General features: G+C 45.7%; 1 long non-coding RNA gene across 6 annotated transcripts in view; it reads left to right on the forward strand.

Moving 5' to 3' along the window:
* Positions 1–13,848, forward strand: part of LOC108350243 (uncharacterized) — a 302,908-nt gene that overhangs the window by 42,241 nt on the left and 246,819 nt on the right. For 3 of the 6 annotated variants that reach the window (XR_015674419.1, XR_015674412.1, XR_015674423.1), the window contains exon 1: positions 3,562–3,873. The exons of 1 other annotated variant lie outside the window; for it this stretch is intronic. This is a non-coding gene — a long non-coding RNA (uncharacterized LOC108350243). Of the gene's footprint in view, positions 1–3,561; positions 3,874–12,916; positions 13,015–13,848 lie in introns of those variants that run through there. 2 more of the 6 variants (XR_015674434.1, XR_015674431.1) reach the window with 2 other exon arrangements.

Raw genomic sequence — 13,848 nt, forward strand, 5'->3', positions numbered from 1 at the left:
AGCTAGCTTTCCCCACAGTTCAGACTCCCTCAGCTAGCTTTCCTCACAGTTCAGACTCCCTCCGCAAGCTTTCCTCACAGTTCAGACTCCCTCAGCTTTCCTCACAGTTCAGACTCCCTCAGCTTTCCTCACAGTTCAGACTCCCTCAGCTAGCTTTCCTCACAGTTCAGACTCCAGCCCTGAAGTGTTGCTGCCTTCGTTCAGGGTGGGACTTTCCACTTGAATTAACAATGAAGATGCCCCCAACCCAATCTGCTCTAGGTAACTCCTCAGTCAAGATGCACTCTTCAGATGGTTCTGTCTTGTGCCAGACTGACATTGACAGCTAACCATACCACACACCTGAAAGGACCCCCTCTCCCCTACCTTCATATCCCTGGAAATGGACACTGTGAACTCAGGGACACTAGAAAGACCTGTGGTTGTTTATTTATTGTGCATCTTCTTTTCTTTTAAACATTTATTTATTTATTTATTTATGTATATGAGTACACTGTCGCTGTCTTCAGACACACCAGAAGAGGGCATCAGATCCCATTACAGATAGTTGTGAGCCACCAAGTGGTTGCTGGGAATTGAACTTGACCTCTGGAAGAACAGCCAGAGCTCTTAACCGCTGGGTTGTCTCTCCAGCCCTTATTGTGCATCTTCTTTGAGAAGAATTCTCACCGTATAATACGGAATAGCCTTTCTCGATCTCCCTGCCTTGGTCTTTTGAATGTTAGGATTACAGGCAGGTACTACCGTGCTGAGCCAGGAGCCCATTCTTTAAAAGTTTCAACCTTCCTTTTGTAGGGATGTAGTGAAAGGCTGGGATTTACTTCTCATTGGCCCTAACCAACAGCGTGTGGCCGGGGAGACTGGAGTGGAGCATTTTGGAGCTCAGCCCTGCCTGGCCTGAGGAATAGGCTGGGGCTTTACAGCCAGTGCTGGTAGGGGCTTTAGATATGGACTTGCTTTCAGCCGAGAATCACCTGGTGTCTGCCCTGGTTCCAGCATCTTACCTGCCTTTTCTTTTTATGTTAGATCCTTCCATGGTTTTAATAGTGAAATTAGCAAATTAGCAATTAGATGGACAGAAAGGAAAAAGAAAAAGCACCATAAAAGGAAGAATTACCCGGGAGAAAAGCATCGAGTTTCCCCTCGTGGGTTAAGAGCTTCTAAGAACACCAGGCACTCTTTTAGGGCTGAGCGGATGTCCCTCAAAGCATAGATCAATTAGCACACTGTGTTATGCTTTCTGTCACTGCGATGTAAATTTACTATCTGTAAATTTACATCGTAAGCCTGGCCTGATGTTTTCAAAGAAATTCCTCCTTATTAAACAAATTTTAAACAATACGTAACAACTGTCTTTCTCTGACTTAGGATTACAAACCCCAGATGCACGCCCGGCTTTTTTAAGCATCAGGAAAACAAATCTTTAAGTAAACACCGTGAAGTGGGCCGAGAGTACAGCCTTCCCTGGAGGCGGGAAGGGAGAGAGATGTCCCTGAAAGCCAAGAGAGGACTGGGCAGAAGGGACCCTGATGGATGCCAGCTCTGCTGATGCTCAAGTGTCCCACGTTCCAGGGAGCAACACCGCACCGCCGCCTCCCCCCATTTGGTGCTTTGGTTTGTTTAGTTCTTAAGTACTGATCCTAGAGCCTCACAAGTGCTTGGCAAGTACCAAGCCATTGAGCTATACTATACCCTAGAGTGGAACTAGCCAGCCTCGGGCAGATGAGGTATCAGCCACCTCCTGGGACATCCCATCTGCTCCGGCCTAGACTCTTTCTCCTCTGGGCTATCTGTGGATGCAATGGTGAGGATAGAGAGCATCTAGAAATGCTCTGTGTTTGTCTCATCAAAGTTTTATTTCTCCCCACTCAGTACTTTCCGCAGTCACGATTGAGATCTGGATGAAATCAGACTATCTACATCTTAATCATGTTGATTTCCAAATCCTTAGCGAAAAGGAAAACAAAGGCTGGCGGGTTTGAGAAGGAGCCTTCACTGAACACATCCTCTTCTCCAGCGCAGCAGCACCAGTCCCGGGTTTGCAACTGAACATGTGTGTTTCGCGCAGCATCTGCTGCTTAAACATTAATCTCTCCAGGTCTGTCTTGAGGAGAGCCCAGGTATGGGCTACACAGATGGCCAGATCAACTCTCCTGGGAAAGACTGGAATTTGGCTTTAAGTGGTTCCCTCTGGAGGCTGGAATCTCTAGCCCAGAACCCAGATTAATAAAATCAAGGGAGTGATTTCCCGCACCACCACTTGCCCAGAGTCGGGGGGGGGGGGGATGGGGGGGTGGGCTTGCTATTGGCTAACTGCCTTCTAGCAGCTGCTGCCCAGAAGTGAGGTTGCTGTCCCCCGGAAGGGTGAAATAGGCCAGGACAGGTGGGATCCCTCTCCCGTAGTTCATTATCTCCAGTGTCTTCCTTCACACAGGCCAGCTCATGGGCCAGGCATGTTTATAGTGACTTGGGTTTTCACACAGCTCCATCCCTCGTTTCCATACACCATATTCCCACTTGACCAGGGGGATGTGCTTTCTGCCAAGCACCTCATCTTGAAGTAACTCGTTATTACATGAGGACGAAGACAGATCTGTGGACTGGAGAGCATCGCCTGTTCATGAGCTTGATCGGAGGAATCCTGCTGAGAGAGCGATTGCTCTTGCTTTGCATGATTGATCCAAGCTTAATTTCTCTAGACTCTTCCTGGGCTTTATTTTCCAGAGGCTCCAACTTGTACCTGTAAGTTCCCTAGGGTGCATTTCCTCCTCATGAGAGGAAGAACCTATAAGGTACCTTCTGCCTAGAAACCCTGTCTAGAAGGAAAACCAAACTTCAGAAATTTAAGTGGCAGCCCTGTTGTAGGAGGCGATGAATGTAAGAATATTGCTAGTAACACGGAGGAGTTCAATTCAGGGCCTCAAGAAAAGGAGGCTGCCACCCAGGAAAACGAAGTCCTTTGATGTCTGGCAGGATCACAGAAGTAGGTATTGCCCACATTTAAAGCACGGTGCTGTTTGCACATCCCCGCTTCCCTTTCTAAGTTAGGTTATTGCCTCTAAATTACATACTTCCTACATAACCTAGCCCTAGACAGAGGTGGGAGAAAATAAAAAAGGACAAGTGCGTGGAGCTGACAGTAATCGCTTTTGAGCTCTGGCGGCAAGAGAGGAGGGAGTAAATGGTGATTACTGGTTGCTAAGAATGGTGCTGCGTTTTAAAATGGAGAGGAGCACTAATCTGTGAAGGCCCTTTCCCTCCTCTCTAAAAAAGGGAGGCTACAGAGGGCTTTGCAGGCTACTGCAGCCTGGGCGGAATCGCTGAGGGCTCCTCTCTCTGCACCACAAGCTTGACACCAGGCCTCATTTTGCTGAGCCAAAAAAGGGTCCTTTTGTTGCTGATTTTTTTTCCTTTCATTCTTTTCCTCCCTAGTGTCATCTCTCATGGTTGCCTGGGCAACCAGTGTGTATCCTTTCAGCGTAGGTTACTGGGCCCCAGGAAGGAAGTGCTCCAGTGCTGGCCTGCTATTTTTATAGAACCGTTACATAATACAGTCTATTAGAGCTTCCTCTTGGTGTTTTATTGCACAAAGGGGAAATTAAGTTTGATGACTCCTAAATGTTGGATGGAGGATGTCAGGTGACTCTGGGATTGTTCGGCTTAGGCCATACAGCAACGATGTTCCCATAAGCAATTCTAGGAGAACTGATATTCAATCAAGCCCTTGGCAACGATCCCACTCGAGGAAGCAGAGCTCTCTCTGTGGCAGTGTAGCCACAGGCAGCCAGGCTCTCTTCCCAGCTGAGGCAGAGGGAAGTTTTTAAAGATGCAGCTCATTCAGTGTCCTGAGGCTGGGTGGTTACTGGCAAAAAGGTGAGTTCAAAGACAGGGCTAGGCTGCCTCCCTGGGTGTAGGGTCTGGATGCTGTGGCCAGGTTTGCCTCTGGGCCGCTCTGAATTTTGGCCAGTGGTGCTGTCTATTGCTGACATTTACAGCCTGACTGGTGCTTCCGTCACGGGGTCAGGTATTGGGCCCTTATTCCTCCTGAATGTAAACTCTCCTGGTTTCCCAGCTGACTGTTTCCCTCAGCATCTACTCCTCGAATAGATACTGTATTTTGCCTTTGGAGTACATTTATAGTGTTATCACAACACCCTTGATTGCTGGACCATTTCACAGCCTGAATTTCACACTGCATAACCTGATTGCTTGCCTATCTATCTATCTATCTATCTATCTATCTATCTATCTATCTATCTATCTATCTATCTTCTATCTGTTTTTGTGTGTGCCTATTCCTATGTTAGAGGCCAAAGGACAACCTCAGCTATCATTCTTCAGGGTTGTCTGTCTACCCTAATTTTGACACAGGTTTCCCTTCCTGGCTTGGAGCTCATCAAGCTGGCAGACTGGCTGGCCAACAAACCATAGAGGCCCCCTTGTCTCCACCTTTTCTGTGCTGGGATTACAAACGCAAGCTACCATGCCCAGAGTTTTTATTTACACATTTGTCCATTGTGTGTGCATGTGTATATGTGTGCATGTATGTGTGCATGTGTGTGTGCATGTGTGTGTGCATGTATATACCAGTGTCTGAGCATGTTTGTGTGTGCATGTGTACATGTCTCCATACCATTGATGCTTTTTACAGAACAAGAATGATAGAGAGGGATTGTTGTACCAGGAATTAACACTTTAGCGTCTGAACTGAGGATCACACTTCGTTGTCCCTTACAAAGGACAATGGCCCCTCTTATGGAGGCCTTATCCAAACATGGTTGACTGGCCATTGTGCAAACCACTTTTATCTGTAAATCAAAGTCACCTGCTTTTTCATGTCAAAGAAATCATGAAAATAAAGGCACAGTGTGTCTACAGCCTTACCTTGATGAAAAAGTCCTTTAAAAAAAATCACACTGTAGAGTCAGGACATAATCATGGTATTTGTATTCCAGATTGGACATAGGAAAAGCCGAGTTTAACAATAGATCCTGGTCTCCATAGAATGAATGGCTCGGTCCTCCACCGCAAACAGCTGAACACTGAACACATCGGGGTCTTGGGCTCTTAGTTATAGGCTTCATTAGGTTTTCTTCCAGAAAACAGCAACGGAGGGCAGTCATCCAGCCATATGGGGACCAGGAGGGTTTTCATGGGTACCTTCAGGTTCTGAAAGGAGGAGCCCTGGTGGAGTGCAGGCAGGGGTGGGAGGGGCAAGTAGGAGTGGGAGGGGCAGGCAGGAGTGGGAGGGGCAGATAGGGGTGAGAGGGGCAGGCAGGAGTGGGAGGGGCAAGCAGGGGTGGGAAGGGCTGAAGGAGGGCAGTCATCCAGCCATATGGGAACTGCGAGAGTTTCTAGAGTGCCTTTAGCTTCCTGAAGGGGGAACACTGGTGGAGGCAGGCAGGGGTGGGGTGGGGGGCTTCCAGGAAGGGACGAATGGGGACATCTTCCTTCATTTTTAAAATGTGGGTTCTGGAGTACTCACCTTCATACTCGAAGGTCAAGAACATTACTTACTAGATCGGGTCCTCTTTTCTTTAATTTCTACCTCGGACAGGAAACGGTCCCAGCCCTCATCCCACCTCCAGAGAGGCCTACGTGCTAAGGAGCTGATGGGATGATGTGGGCATTCTATGAAGATTTGCAGTCCAAGCATCCGTTGCACATTTCCACCGTGCTCAAGTGGTGAACAACGGAGGAGATGGTTCTGGCTGTCTTAGAATTTATTAAGTGCAGGAAGGAGGTGCCATATAAATATTACATTGCTATTAAAAATGCAATTGCACAAAAGGGCCAATTTATCACCAGCTTGTAGGACTGTGAAACAAACAAACAAAAAAATGGCTTGCTAGAGCAATGGGGTATGGAGATGAGACGGGACTCAGTACAGACGAGGAGATAGGGTAGACATTCCCTAGCTTCTAGGCTCACAATTTGAGGGCACAGCCCATAATAGTGGGGAAAGCAGGTGGCTGGGGTGACTTATTTTCTACTGACAGGAGCTGGTAGCAGCTGGCCCCTGGAGGTGTGGACAGGTAGCAGATACATGGGTGGATGTAGGCTGGCTATGATCCTCAAAGCCTGCTCTTGTGGCCCACTCCATCCTCCCAAAACAGTATCACCAGCTGCAGAACAAGTGCTTGCACACATACATAGGTCACATGTCACACTGTGTATACAATTTAAAAAGTATTCATTTCCTTATGTGTGTGTCAGTGTGAGTGTATGTGGGTGCCCGGGGAGGGCATTGGAGCCCCTCGAGCCCCTGGAGCTGAGTTAGAGGTAACTGCCTGACATGCATGCTGGGTCCTGAACTTGGGTCCTTCTCTTAGTAAAAGGTGGAAGATTTATACGACCTGAAGAGAAATCAGAGTATCAGGAAATGTTCTTAATTGTTCTTAGTTCCTCTTTAGTCCCTGCAAGTGGTTTTTTTTTAAATTTCACTAAAAAGAAGTCAACTGGGATGGTACCCCATAGTTCTGCCTGCTTCTCTGTTGTTCTTCCACCCTGTCATGTTCTCAGGCTGGCTTCCCGTGTGTGGAAAGGGAAGGGGACATCAGGGTACACAGCATCTTCTTCCTACTCACTAGCCTCTGCCAGATCTCTGCTTTCCCTCTTTCTTCTTATTTTTAGAGCACTCCTCTTTCCTCTTCTCTTTTTCAAAGTCAAGGGTAAGTTGAGAGCCTGACATCATCCCTGGAGCCAGTGCTGGGCAGCTGACCTGGAGCGCAGGCATCATCTTTATGACCGAGGAGGCTTTTTCCCCTGTGGAAGTGAGACTTCCTTTGACAGTGGCAGTGTCCAGAGGTACTTCTCCCCTCCTCAGCCTGAGAAAAGACACCTCTGGCCCTTCTTCGGTTCTACCGATAACTCTCTATACGTCGAGTCATGAACTAGGTGCTGAGCAACTTCCTAGGCTATGAAGTCGCTGCAGGCTGTTTTCTTCTTCTTCTTCTTCTTCTTCTTCTTCTTCTTCTTCTTCTTCTTCTTCTTCTTCTTCTTCTTCTTCTTCTTCTTCTTCTTCTTCTTCCTCCTCCTCCTCCTCCTCCTCCTCCTCCTCCTCCTCCTCCTCTTCCTCCTCCTCCTCCTCCTCCTCCTCCTTCTTCTTGTTGTTCTTCTTCTTTGACCCATCAACAACTCCGTGGCTCCAGTAAGGACAGAGCTTCCTTTCTGTTAATAAACAAAACGACATATTATTTTTAAAGACTTTGGGATCCTGAAGGAGGCATTTGGAGGGTTGGACTAAGCTGAGGTGTTTGGTTAGGACAAAAGCAAGAAACACGAGGAGTAATGTGACTTACCTACCTTGGTACACATTGAATAAAAGACACCCCCCCAGTACAATTGCCTGTTTTTATTGGAAGAAGAAAGAGCTTTGTATTGGGGGCCAATTCTCTCTGTGAGGCCATGACTTTCTCCCTCAGGGCCTACAGAGCAGAACTCACACATCACATCCACCCTTTAGAATGTATAAGGCAAGGCTTTTGGATTTGGAAAGTAAGGGGCACCTGAGTTCTCACGGGCTTGAACTTGCTTTTCCCAGCCCTCTGGCCAGAGGGTTGCTGCTTCTAAGAGTGAGGTTTCCTCACAGCTGCCTCAGTTCTGTGAGGCTTCGGAGGGTCAGGAGAGCCATTGCAGTAGACCTGGGAGGTGCTACAGAGTGGATGTTCTTTCTGTGTACCAGGGCTGAAGAGCAAATTATTTATTTATTCCTGACAGAACTATGAGGGGGATTTTACATTCCCATGACGGGTATCATGCCTCTGGCTTCTGCTGTCTAGGCTGGTATAGTTTCACAGATATGCGACATTAGGTTTTGAAACACAATACAGCTACCATTTGGGTTCATTGTGTTTTAAAAATGGATGCTTTTCATACAAGAAAGAGCTTAGATTGTGCACTGAGTTCATATGGCTAGAGCCAGTGTGTTCATGAATACCTTTGGGCAATAAGGTCCTGAGGCTTTGGTGAGAGTGACATTGCATACTTTGTATGTGTGTGTGTGTGTGTGTGTGTGTGTGTGTGTGTGTGTCTGTCTGTCTGTCTGTCTGTCTATATATCCATCTGTATGGAGACTAGAGGTCAACCTTGGGTCTTTTCTTAGGAGCCATCCACCTTGTCTTTTGAGGGAAGAACCAGGGACCAAGGACCTCCAGTATGGCTTCTGGCATTACTGCATCCCCAGTGGGTGGATCACAAGTATGTTCCTTGCTTCTCACATGGGAGCTAAGGATACAATTCTGGCCGTCTTGTTCCCATGGCAAGGACTTTACAGACTAGGCCATCTCCCTACCCCTGACATTATATACTTCCTCTCCGACTGTCTCTTTGGAGATTGCTTAAGACATACATTTCTATAGATTATTTTTTGGGGGGGCTTTATTATCCACTAAAATGTGTGACTGACAAACATTTCCAAGACCAGCAATTGACCTTTCAAGGCCTCATGCTACGAACCCCTCCAAGTTTTACAGAGCACGATTATTGGTGCTCTTGTATGTGAGCCAATCAAGACGACACAGGGATGCTACTCTAATTCCAGCCAAATCTACAGCTTCTAAGAAGTTCGTGCTTAATTCTGGGTCTGTGAAACCTTTTGATTCATTCTTACTTTTCTCTATTTTATTCTCTCTAGCTATAATGCTCTTTAATGATGACTTAAAAAAATTCCCTAAAAAAAAGGAAAATCACCCATTCTTTAGGAGGTATTTAATATTCAGTACCATAATAAAAGGTTGCTATGAAGAAAATCTTTTGGTAAAGTTGATTCTTAGATGTTTGTTTGCCAAAATAGCCCCAGAAATATTGTGGGGGATTTGACTGCGGCAGCACCTTTGAAGTTTGGTTGCCTGCCTTTAATTTTGCAGTGAGCCCTAATCTCATTAGATTTCATACAGTCAGTGTTTGTATTGGCACAAAAGCTGTCCAAACAAAGCCAAAATGTTGACACCACCGTCCTCTGATGGTGTTTAGAACGAATACATTAAACACACTTGCGATAGCATTGCATTAAGCTAAGGAATAAATTTTGAACTTTGAACTCAGCAGGATTTAAAAAAAAAAAAAGAAAAGAAAAGCTTCACTGGATAGCTGAGCAATCGTGTTGTGGTGTAGTAGATGAATTCACTGTGCTGTTGCAAAAACCCAAACAGGCAAGCATTCTCTCGGCTCGCAGTGTGCTGTGTGATTAAAGAATCCGGGCATCATTAGACCGAGAGTCCATTGGTGAAGGGCCTTAACGGCAGGTAAAGCAGGCTGGCGAGTTTGCTTTGAAATCCTCAGGATAAACTTTGATTGAATGCATTCCTAGCAGGCTGGAAGCATACCTGCAGGTTAGTGTGGGACACCGAGTCTGGGTCAAACCGCACCCCTGGTTTACATATGTAGACACTTTTGTTACATGCCTGGCCGTCATCTTCCTACTGATGGGGTGAAGGCTCACAATGGACCAGATCAGTTGGTGAGGAAACTTCTTTGCTGCCTCCCGTGAAAGGGAGGCAACTACGGTTCTAGAACTGAAAATGAACGCAATAATGGTTAGGGATACTAGTAATGGTTGGCTAGTGCGTGGCTACTACGTAAAACCAAAGATTTGCCCCATAAAATGTGCACTGTCCTACATACTTGGAAAGTGACTGTTAGGAAGCCTGTACCTACTGCAATCCAAAGGGATAAACGTTGACCAAAACCCACGTGCTGAAGTCTGTGCATATTACCTTCAAGAGCTCGTAACCTTCAGCCCGCCGCCTTCACTCTTTTGAGGCTGGTTGCCTGCACTTGGCTTTCAGCTTGCACAGAAGGCTTCCTAAGACATCTATTTGGAATCTGTCACTAGTCAAAATGGCGCTGAAGGCACCCTCTAAACAGCTCCCTTTTAAAATGACTGACTGTCTTTTAGGTCTTCGTGTCAAGAGTGGTAGTATTTTGTTTTTTTACTTTTTCTGAATAGCTGGCTTGTTTTTATTTATGCATTGTGACCCTGTGACTAATCAGTAACTTTTCCATCTTTCTGATTTTTTTCGGGCTCCAGAGTGCTATTTCCTAAGGCTAGTAATTGAAAAGGGCTATGGGGGTGCAGTCTGTGTATATCATTTCCCTGTGGCATGATTTGTCTATTTTTATTTTTTCTTCATTCAGACTCTCCCCAGAAATCAGCATCTTTTCAATTGCATAATGTTTTAAAGCTGTTTTTAACCCTTTGCGGGAAGGGATAGAAATACACATGTGCATAAATTCATATAAACACACCTCAATTCATGCTTGTTCATGAAATGAACTGGGCTGGAGGGACACATGTTCATAAATTCATACAAATATCTCCCAGTGCATGGCTGTGCATGGCATGAATGAGTGCACGTCAGGCTAGGGATACACACATCTATAAATTCATACCCCAACTCATGCTTGCATGTGGCACGAATGAGTGTATATTTTCTAAAACCACAGCAGATGAGAAGCCACAAATTAGGAGTGTGGTGTTAACTAAAGAAGGGACAATGAGAAAGTCAGCTGACACTACAATGAGGTGGCTCCACTGAGGACTTTGGGAGCCATCATGGAGAGGAGTGAGCGTGTCATCACAGCAAGGACAGCTGCCCAAGGCTATGTCAAACAGGGCCAAAGAACCATTCTCATCTCTGTAACCAGAGGTTTGACAACTGACTGCAAGTCTGCAGTATTTTGGATATACTAGCAATGTGATGGGATCGCAATACTCCAAAGGCTTGTCCAACAGGATGTATTTGGCTTATCAGTTAAAATGATGTACCTCCCCCAAATTCAATCTAGGTACCAGAACACCAGGTTGGCAATAAAAACCCTTACTTCTCAGCAAGGCTGGGTTGATGCCGTTATAAAAGCAATGGGCAGAAGCTGCGATATCATTGTGTATGAAGAGATGCTGTGACAGGTGTGGTCACCATGACAGTCAGCTTTGGTCTCACCTGAGCTTAAAAGGCTTAGCACAAATATAAAGGTTCTGAGTCTTTTATCTGGGAAATGAATCATCCAAGGTGGGGTAGAAAGCCCTGATTGAGATTTAATAATTTGCTACAACATCTTGACAATTACAGTTTTGGAATCTATTGAGGATTAATTTAGGAGAGATGAGAACATGTCTCAGTGGATAGAGTCCTTGTCTAGCTTGTAGAAAGCCCTGGGTCCAGTCCCCAGCACCTCATAAACCAGGCATAATGGTGCAGTCTGTAATTGTAGCCCTGGGGAGGTAGAGGTAAGACGACCAGAAAGTCAACATCAGCTTCGGCTATGTAATAATTTGAAAGCTGCCTAGGCTGTATGAGACTCCATCTTCAAAACAAAACAGTTGGACGCATCAAACTCTAGGCTTCTTTTCTTTTTTTTAAAAAAGGCTTATTTTAAACATAACTCATTTAACTAAAAGTTTCAAAATATCAACGTTTCAGAATAAAACCGTCGTTCTCACGCAGTCCTGTGTGGTGTGTTTGCACTAAACACATCGCCTTCAGAGAGTAATCGCATGCTGTGTTATATTAGCCCTTTTTGGTAGGGATACACACATTTTATAGTGCTCATGACACATTTTCCTGCTATACATAATGGATGCTTACTTAAGATACTCAGGCTGTTGCCATCAAAGTTTTCTGGCACACCACCTTCCACTCCTCACTGAGATATAAACAAAGCCCTCAGCAGACTTGGATATCTTCCTAGCATCCCTGCCATCCGTTGTAACGGGGACCAGTCAGTGTCTTTCGCCATGTGGAGGGGGCTTAATCACATTCCGTCTTCTCATTCAGAATGGACTTTGGAAGTTGTTACTATGAATGCCTTTCAAACATACACACAGATAGGAGACAGTAACAGCCAGCTCTCATGGCATGGAGACAGAGCTATCCCATGCTTTCTCAGCCTTGCCTTCCTGTTCTTTGCTCTCTGGTAAAGGCATGTCAAAGAGAACGATGATTTCTCTTGAAACACTCCAGTGTGCATTTATAAAATGATTTGATCCGTGTAACTGTCATAGTGCTACCAGGATCAGCGGCTTTAACGTTTAACTGGGTCATGGTTTAAGTTAACCGGAAAGACTCACCTGCCCCAATCCATGCATTGCTATGGCTACTCATCCTTTCAACCTTTGTAACCTAAATGTTGCCAATATGTAACTGCCGGCTACAATTTAAAACTGAGATTTAACAGGATGAAGACAATCAGATGTCGTCACACTTGTCCCTTTTGTAGAGCTCAGTGGTGCTGCTGTGCTGCCAGGGTAGGCATGCGGCGCTCTCTTCTTGTGCTGGCTACATTTTGTCAGCCGGACACAGCTAGGGTCACCAGGGAAGAGGGAAACTCAGTTTCGAAAATGCTTTTACAAGATTGGTTTGTGGGGCATTTTCTTGATTGATGTGGAAGGGCCCAGCTTCCTGTTTGCAATGCTACTCCTGGTCAGGTGGTCCTAGGTTCTATAAGAAATCAAGCCATGGGGAGCAAGCCTTTGCCTGTCTGCAGGGTCCTGCCTCAGTTTCCTGTTGTGGCTTCCATCAGTGATGGTGGGTGATATGGAAGTGTAAGACAAATACCGCATTTGGTCACAGTGTTTACTAAAGACTCAGAAAGCAAACTGGCATGTGTCTGCATGGGATGTTCATTGCCTTGGAATAGCTCCTTCCTCACTGTTAGGTTTTTAGATACAAAGTGTCTCCTGAAGGCTCCATGCATTGAAGGTTGGTGGCCAGTGGGTTGGGAGTTTGGGGAGGCAATTGAAGCTTGAAGAAGGCACTAACCTCATCAATGGCTAGTCCAAGATAGGCTTGCAAGTTGATAATGTTGGGAGGGGGTGGAAACTTCTGGAGAAGAAGCTTCACTGGAATAAGTGGGTACCTGGGCTGTTAACCTGTTTCTTGTCTTCCTGCATCTCTGAGCAGCTTTTCTCCACCAGGTCTTCTCTGCCCCAGGTTCTTTCTCTCCACAAGGTACAGGAAGGAAGGCTCACAGCACCGGCTGAGCAATGAGCCCAGACTAAGTTGCCTATCTCAGGTAATTTGCCACTAACTTTTGTGAAGTACCTAGCCACGCCCACTTCTCCTTGTTCACTGAGAAAGTGGCATCAGCTCTGAGGGATTCCTTATTCATGCACGGGTTTAACATTGCCAGTTTGTCCTGGGATTTTTTTTTATTAAAATGTGGCTAAAGTTCAACTTTAAAAAATAACTATTTTGTAATTTTGCTGCCCAACGCCCAACCCAGAGATAGGGCTTGTATTACTGCTGGATATCTCCAACAGTCAAGAAAAATATATTTTGTTTTGATGTGTGTGTGTGTGTGTGTGTGTGTGTGTGTATGTGTGTGTGTATGTGTGTGTATGTGTGTATGTGTGTGTATGTTTGTATGTGTGTATGTATGTGTGTGTATGTGTGTGTATGTTTGTATGTGTGTATGTATGTGTGTGTATGTGTGTGTATGTGTGTGTATGTGTGTGTGTGTGTGTGTGTGTGTGTGTGTGTGTGTGTATTGTACAAGTGTTTAGGTACCTGTGGAGGGCAGAAGTATTCCAGATTCCCTGGAGCTGGAGTACAGGAGGCTGTGAGCCACTCTATAAATGGGTGCTGGGAACTTAATCCACATCTACCCAGAGAGCGACAAGAGCTCTAAGTGCTAAGCCCATCTCTCCAGTTCCTAAAGTTCAACCTATATGTCGTGGGTCAGGGATTTTGTTGGTGCTGCCCTGTACTTAAATGACAGGAATACTCATTTGCTCTAGCTTTGTATTTCATTGAGTAAATTGATTTAGTTTTCTCTGTTGCTCTGCAGCCATTTCCTCATCATACATTCCATTGTCACGTAGCTTCTGTGAGCAGCCTCCTGTAGGAC

Source organism: Rattus norvegicus, chromosome 2 (genome assembly GCF_021556685.1).
Source record: "Rattus norvegicus strain SHRSP/BbbUtx chromosome 2, alternate assembly SHRSP_T2T, whole genome shotgun sequence".
In the NCBI taxonomy this organism is placed as follows: domain Eukaryota; kingdom Metazoa; phylum Chordata; class Mammalia; order Rodentia; family Muridae; genus Rattus; species Rattus norvegicus.